General features: G+C 37.9%; 1 protein-coding gene across 1 annotated transcript in view; it reads left to right on the top strand.

The window, feature by feature from the left end:
- The first annotated feature begins 789 nt into the window (after positions 1–789).
- The window catches only part of KLHL8 (kelch like family member 8), a 39,800-nt gene continuing 32,329 nt past the window's right edge, over positions 790–8,260 (top strand). The window contains exon 1 of the mRNA XM_036243397.1: positions 790–848. The gene's annotated coding sequence lies outside the window, so the exon portion shown is untranslated. The remainder of the gene's footprint in view (positions 849–8,260) is intronic.

Below are 8,260 nucleotides of genomic sequence, written 5' to 3'. Positions count from 1 at the left end.
GGCTACCTTGATCACCCAGGTTAGTTTAGTTTGTCCCATAATATCCAGTATCTCTCTCTGCTAGTGCCTTTATCACATTATTATTATCATCTGTTTTTGTCCCACCTAGATGATTCAAGCTCCTTAACAGTAGGGATTATGTCATGTCTTTTTCCTCTTTTGGAGGGAAATTATTTTCCATAACTTAAAAAAAATAGATTACATCTGTGCATACATTTTTTTAAACAAAGGAAAACACAAGAGATAGATTATTTAAGGTATTCCTAAATTTCTTCACATTTAAAATGGCTGGCACTTTTGAAGCAGTGTTTAATCTCAGATCATTTGTTTTTCCATGTAGTCTAGTGTGCTGGTCCATCTGGAGAGGATGGATGATGCAGCCTTTCTTAAGTGTGCTGTACCATTTTCTGAGGCATGTTGTGTAAGCCGCCAGTACCATTCTTCAGATTTCGACACATCTGTTTACTTGCTTGGTGTGTGATACTCATTCCTTTTGCATGTACATTAGTAGCAAAGCATAACACTGGCTCATCTACTGTGGATACTTGCCTTTCTTGAACCCCCAAAACTAGTGCTTCTTAAACTGTGGTGAAAGCCTAGTTTGTGAACTGATACTTTGGTAAAGGACAACAAAATGAATTACTAGAAAAATGAAATGGAAAAAAAAAAGGACACACAAAATACAAACATCAATTTTTTATGAGAGTCAGCAGATAAAAAATTACTCTGTCAAATATAACTTTGCTCTAAGACTTTTTAAATAATCCATTTTTGTGCTTGCTTTGTTGCAGACCTGTAAAAAAATGTGGCTCAGACTCACTTTGAATAGCACTGCTTCAAAGCACTTGGTAGGTGCTTTTCGTATCATCTTTGAAGGTCTACAACCTGCAATATACCATGTGATGACTGACTGATTAAATTAATATAAAACAAATGGTGTTTCCCTTTAACACTAATAGTATTTCTATTTTTTATTGAAATTTCTTGAAATGTGGTTATAAAACCATGACTAGTATGTGTCTTTGGAATATATGTACATATGTGTGTGTTGGTTTCTTTTGCTTACCTTGTAAAAATAAAAGCAAGTTCTCAAACTCCTAGAAGTCCAGTCCTTATATAGCCTTGGTAACAATTAGTCATCAGAACCAGTATTAAACCTGCTTAATAAATGACACTTCCTTAGAATTTTTGTTGTTAATCCTTGCCTGAGGATATTTTTCCATTGATTAAAATTTTTTTTCTTTATTGATTTTAGAGAGAGAGCAAGGGAGAGGGAGAGAGAGAAACATCAGTGAGAGAGAACATCGATTGGCTGCCTCCTGCATGCCCCCCACTGGGGATCAGGCCCACAACCTGTGCATGTGACCTGACTGGGAATCGAACTGGTGACCCCTTGGTGCGTGGGCTGATGCTCAACCACTGAACCACCCCAGCCGTGATTTTTTTTTTTTTAGAGAGAGTGGAAGGAGGAAGGGAGAGAGAGAGAGAGAAAGAAAGAAACCTGTGTAAGAGAGACACATCGATTTGTTGCCTCCTGCAGGACCCGAATTGGGCCTGGGGATCGAACCTGCAACCCAGGTATGTGCCTTTGCCTGGGAATGGAACCTATGACCCTTCGATCCTCAGGACAGTGCTCTAACTGTTGAGCTAAACTGGCCAGGGCCTAATCAACTTATTATTGAACAAATATACATGAGTTTATTTCAGGAAATACACATCCTCCATCAGCTTTCACATATAGCTAAAGTTAAGCAGATACTGCTATAAAATGTAACATTTTGTATTTCCTAAAATCTTTAACTGACTTGTAAAGAGTATAAACTAAAATTTTATAGAAAAATGAATCTAATAGCACTATTTCTGCCTGTAGTATACACTGCAGCAGTAACCACATAGCACTGAGTGGTGTTTTTTTGAGGTGCTTTCAGTCATTCAAAGTGCCATTTGGAGTTCTCTTTCTACTTTCTGATCAATGTGTGGTATAAAAGTCACTCTTTGTCTTCAAAAACCTCAGTTATGAGAATAATACAGTGTAATATGAGTTAATAGTTTTGTATAAGAGTGTTATATATTGATAGTTTATCCTAAAACGTGATATAATTAGTGCAAAGAAGTTTGAAAAAAGTAGACTGATTTAACAGAGTAGTATCTTTACGCTTTTAATGTAAGTTCTGTCTTCTGTAAGTATAAGTTATATTTACATGTAACTATACATTAGTTTTGTTGTATATTATCTGCAGTGAACCAGTATCACCTATCTGCTTCTGTTTGAAGTATTTTTTCCTTCAAAACTTTCTGTTTTATTGATTGGTATGACTTTATTGACACTTAGAGGAGCAAAGAAAAGGTCTCAACTTCCTGCCTGCTTCAGTGTCATACTGTGCCAGGGTGTGATAGAAACAGACTTCCACAGACCATGATTTTTTTGGTGTTAATCTCTTACTATAATTGAGAACTGATAGTATTGTATTTTTTTTCTCCCTTGGCTGCCATCCGCACGACTGACCAGAGCCGGGGACAAACTGCAACCGAGGCACATGCCCTTAGCGGGAACTGAACCTGGGTCTCTCAAGACTGCAGGGTGACATTTTAACCACTGAGCCAATCTGACCAGGGCAGTCTTAGATACATTTTTAACAAGTTTTGGTTTAGAGTTTAGGCTGTTACATTTTGACTTGATATTAACATACAGTCTTTACAAGTCACAGAGTCTAATAAGTTTCTTAGCATGAAATGTTTTAGGGTAAAGATTCTTTTCCTGCTCCTGTCTTTCTGTTTTATTACATCTAATAGTATTTTTTTTTTTTTTTTACATTGAGGACTTTGCATTCTTTAAATAGACTATTTGAAGAGCAGTTGCTATAGAAAAAGTTTAAGTTGCTGTGTCTAGCCCAAATCTGATGCCAAATTTTAAAATAATTTTGTAAAAATGAATATTTATTTGTGCCCTTTTCATAGAATGGCCCTCTGACAAAGGAAATAATTTTGTGACAGAAATAATAAATAAGGCCTTTTGTTAGACGCTAGAGTGGTTTGATATAAGGGAAAAAAGTATATAATAGGTTTTTTTTGTTTTGTTTTTAATCCTCACCCGAGGATATTTTTCCATTTATTTTTAGAGAGAATAGGAGGGAGGGAGAGAGAGGGCCATGGAGAGAGAGATAGAGAGAGGGAGCAACATTGATTGGTTGCCTCTCACCCGACCTGACCGGGACCAGGGATTGAACCTGCAATCCAGGTATGTGCCCTTGATCAGGAATTGAGCCCAAGACCCTTCAGTCCTCGGGCCAACACTCTAACTGCTGAATCAAATCAGCCAGGGCCTTTTTTCCTTTTTTTTAAACATAAGCATTTATTTAATGCTCTGAAATTTCTCCCTAAACACTGCTTTAGCTGTATCCCGCTGTGGGATACTATTTAGCTCCGCGGTATGCCGCAATATGGATGAACCTTTATGCCAGTCACAAAAAGATAAATACTGTATGTTTCAACTTAAATGAGGTGTGAGTAGTGAAACTCATAAAGATAGGAAGTATAATAATGGTTGCCACTCATGGGAGGAGGAGAGAATGAGGACTTCTTTAATGGGTGTAGAGTTTCAGTTTTACAAGATGGAAAGAGTTATGAGATGGATGGTGGTGATTGGTTGCACAACAGTGTGATTGTATTTAATACCACTAAACTATGCACTTAAAAATAGTTAATATGGTACATTTTATGTTTATCTGTGTTCTAATCTTCATTATTTTCTTCCTTCTGCTTTGGGTTTAGATTGTACTTTTTCTAGTTCCTTAAATTGTAAAGTTTGGTTATTGATTTGAGTTTTTGTGTGTTTTTTTTTTATCCTTACCTGAGGGCATTTTTACATTTATCTTCAGATAGAGCTGGAGGGAGAGAGGGAGGAAGAGAGAGAGAGAAACATTGATGTGAGAGAGACACATCGACTGGCTGCCACCCACATAGCTCCAACCAGAGCCGGGTACAAACTGCAACTGAGGTATGTGCCTTTAGCAGAATCTGAACCCGGGACTCTCTGGTCCACGGGCTGACGCTCTAACCACTGAGCAAACCAGCCAGGGCGAGGTTTTTTAAAATAGTTTTTATTGACTTTTTTAGAGAGCAAGGAAGAGGGAGGATGGGAGGGAGTGGGGGGGGGGGGAGAAAGAAAGAAAAACATCTGTCAGCTGAGAGAGAGAGAGAGAAAGAGAAAGGGAGGAAGGAAATCTATCAGCTGCCTCCTGCACACTCCTACTGGGGATAGAGCCCACAGTCCCGGCATGTGCCCTGACTGAATAGAACTGGAAACTCTCAGTTCATGGGACAAAGCTCATTCCACTGAGCCACACTGGCTGGGCTGATTTGAGATTTTTTAACAAGACGTTTCTAGCTGTAAATTTCCCCCTCAGCACTGCTTTCACTGAGTCCCATAAGTTTTGGTATGTTTTGTTTTACTTTTCATTTGTCTTAGCATTTTCTAATTTTTTTTTGTGTGATTTCTTTTTTGATCCATTGGTTGCTTAAAATTGGGTTAATTTCCACAGTTTTGCACATTTTCTGTTTTTCTTGTTATTGATATCTAACTTTGTGTCAATGTGGTAGAAGACACTTTGTATGTTATCTTTTTAAATCTACTGAGACTTAAGTTTGGGGCCTAACATAGGGTTTATACTGGAACATGTCCTGTGTGCATTTGAGAAGAATGTGTATTTTGTTGTTGGGTAGAGTGTTCCGGATATGCCTGTTAGAGCTAGTTGATTTATTGTGTTATGTCCTCTGTTGCCATATTTATCTTTATCTGGTGGTTCTTGTTCTGTCAGTTATTGTGACTGGGGGATTAAAATTTCCAACTGTTACAGTAGTCAATTTCTCCCTTCAGTTCTGTTAGTTTTTGCTTCATATTATTTTCATGATCTGTCATATGTGTAAACATTTGTTATTTATATTTGTTCTTGCCGTATTGAATCTTTTATTAATGTATAATATCCTCCTTTGTCTCTTATGACATTTTTAAATTTAAAGTCTTATTTTGCCTGATAGTAGTATAGCATTTTCTGCCCTCTTTTGGTTACTATTTGTATGGAATATTTTTCTCATCCTTTCCATTTCAACCTGTTTATGTCTTTGAATCTCAAGTGGGTCTCTTGTAGATAGCATACACGTGGATCATGTGTTTTTATTCGTTCTGCCAATCTGTCTTTTCATTGGACAATTTAATCTACTTATGTTTAAAGTAATTACTGATAAGGAAGGACTTCTGTTATTGTGCTATTTCTGTATGCCTTATAAGCTTTTCTGACCCTCATTTCCTACATTACTGTCTTTTTTTGTGTTTAGTTAGTATATTTCAGTAGTGAAATGTTTAAATTTCTTTCTTATTTACTTTTGTATATATTCTATAGGTATTTTCTTTGTGGTGTACATAGGATTGCACTTCACATCCTGAAGTTATAATACTATAATTTGAATTTATACCAGTGTAACTTCAATTACAGACAAAAACTCTGCTCCTTTATAGGTCTATCCCTTTCAGTTGTTGAACTGACAAAATTACATCTTTTTTTTTTAATCCTCACCCGAGGACATTTTTCGATATTTTGTTCAGATAGAGTGAGAGAGAGAGAGAGAGAGAGAAACATCGACATGAAAGCGACACATCGAGTGGTTGCCACCCACACGACCCAACCAGGGCTGGGGACAAACTGCAACCAAGGGACGTGCCCTTAGCAGGAACCGAACACGGGTCTCTCCGGACCGCAGGCCGACGCTCTAACCGCTGAGCCAAACTGGCCAGGGCCAAAATTACATCTTTATGCATAAACATAAAGTAAAAATTTTTGATTATTTTAAAATTATTTTTTAATTTAAATTTTATTTTTTACTTATTTTAAATTATTCTCTTAAATTATGTATGAAACAAGATTTGGTGTTACAAGCCAGTTAAAGGTAATAGTAGCTTTTCATTAATAATTTTTTTCTTTAAATATACTAGTTTCTTAAATCATGTAGAGAAAAAAATGCAGTTATAAACTTACAATAATAGTTTTTGTAATTACTTATGTATTTACTTTTATTGGAATATTTATTTCTCCACATGGCTTTGAGTTACTGTCTAGTGTTCTTTTATTTCACCTTGTAGGACTCCTTGAGTGTTTCTTGCAGGCCAGGTCTAGTGGTCATGAACTCCCTTAGCTTTTGTTTATTTGGGAATTCTTAATTTCTTCCTCACTTTTCTTTTTTGTTCTTGTTAATCCTCACCTGAGGATATTTTTCCACTGATTTTTAGATAGATAGAGAAGGAGGGAGGGAAGGAGAGAAAGAGAAAAACATTGATCTGAGAGAGACACATCAATTGGCTGCCTCCCCCACAACCCCAACCAGGGCTGGAGATTGAATTTACAACCCAGGTACATTCCCTCAACCAGGAACTGAGTCTGCAACCCTTCAGTCCTTGGGCTGCTGCTCTAACTGCTGAGCCAGACCTGCCAGGGCTTAATTTCTTTCTCACTTTTGAAGAATAGTTTTGCTGGATACAGTCGTCCCTCGCCACTTCGCACTTTGACTTTTGCGGCTTCCTCTATCTCGGTTTTTTCAAATGTAGTATAGTGTTATAGTATTTGAAAAACCGCAGTAGAGTGAAGCTGCCAAAGTCGAAGCGCGAAGTGGCGAGGGACGACTGTATGGTTAGACTTAGGGGGAGTTTAGTCTTCCTGGAGCTAGTTCTATGTCATTCTTAGATAAAGAGTCCTACTTCAGGGAAATTCATTTATCGCGGTAGGCTGGAACCCATTAACTGCGATAAACGAGGGCCGACTGTATAGGATTCTTGGTTGACAGATACTGTCTTTTATATTATTATTTTATTTTTATGTTTTTTTTTCCTTTATTGATTTTAGAGAGAGGAAGTGAGAGGGAGAGATAGAAACATCGATGAGAGAGAACATCGATGGCCACCTCCTGCATGTCCCTGACTGGGGATGGGGCCCAGAACCTGGGCATGTGTCCTGGCTGGGAATCGAACTGGCGGCCTCTTAGTGCATGGGTCGATGCTCAGCCACTGAGCCACACCGGCCGGACCTTTTATATTATTTTTATAAATATGTTTTTATCGATTTTTTTAGAAAGAGAGGAAGAGGGAGAGAGATACAAACATCGATGCGCACGAGAAGCATCAGTTGGCTGTCTCCTGCATGCCCCCTACTGAGGATTGAGCCCACAACACAGGCATGTGCCCTGACTGGGAGTCAAATTGGGACCTCCCAATTCATGGGACAACGCTCAGTCCACTGAGCCACACCAGCTGGGCAGATTTGGTCTTTTTTTTTTTTACTCCTCTCCCGAGGATATTTTTTTATTTATCTTCAGATAGAGGGGGAGAGAGAGAAAGATAAACATTGACATGAGAGGGACACATCGACTGCCTCCCTGCACAACCCCAACCAGGGCCAGGGACAAACCGAAATTGAGGTACATGCCCTTGACCAGAATAGAATCCGCGAGTCATTGGTCCACAGGCTGATGCTCTAACCACTGAGTCAAACTGGCCAGGGCCAGATTTTGTCTTTTAATACTTTGAACATACCTTCCATTGTCTTCTGGCCTTCAGAGTTTGTAATGAGAAATTTGATGATCTTTTGAGAATCTCGTTATGTGACGATTTACTTTTCTTTTTTTCTAAATAGATGTGAATTTGAAATCTTTTTATATTTATTTGTTTTTGTTACAGATGTTTCTCCTTTCCTCCCCCCAGACACCCTCCTCCCAATCCACCCCCAGCATTGTTGCCTATGTCCATTGGTTATTAATATATCATATAATGATTCACTTTTCTTGATTTCAAGATTCTTTATCATTGGCTTTTGAAAGTTTGATTGTACTGTATCTAGGTTTTGGGTCTATGAGTTTGTCTTTCTTGGAGCTTCTTGGATGTTTAAATTCATGTCTTTCGTCAAATTTGGGAAGTTTTCAGTCATTATTTCTTTAGATATTATTTCTTTCCCTTTTCTCTCTTATTCTCCTAGGGCACCCATGATGTGTATGTTGGTGTGTTTGATGGTGTCCCACAGATCCCTTAGGCTATGTTTGTGTTTCTTCAGTATTTTATTTCTATTCCTCACTTGGTAATTGTCATTGTCTTATCTTCAAGTTTGCCAGTTCTTTCTTCTGCCTCCTCAAATCTGCCTTTGAATCCCTCTAGTGAATGTTTCATTTCAGTTATTGTAATTTTCAAATCCAGACTTTGTTTTTGGTTCCTTTTTAGGTT

The sequence above is a fragment of the Molossus molossus genome, unplaced genomic scaffold, assembly GCF_014108415.1.
Source record: "Molossus molossus isolate mMolMol1 unplaced genomic scaffold, mMolMol1.p scaffold_m16_p_1, whole genome shotgun sequence".
NCBI lineage: Eukaryota > Metazoa > Chordata > Mammalia > Chiroptera > Molossidae > Molossus > Molossus molossus.
Note: the sequence above shows the minus strand (reverse complement) of the source record. Positions and strands in the feature narration are given on the sequence as shown.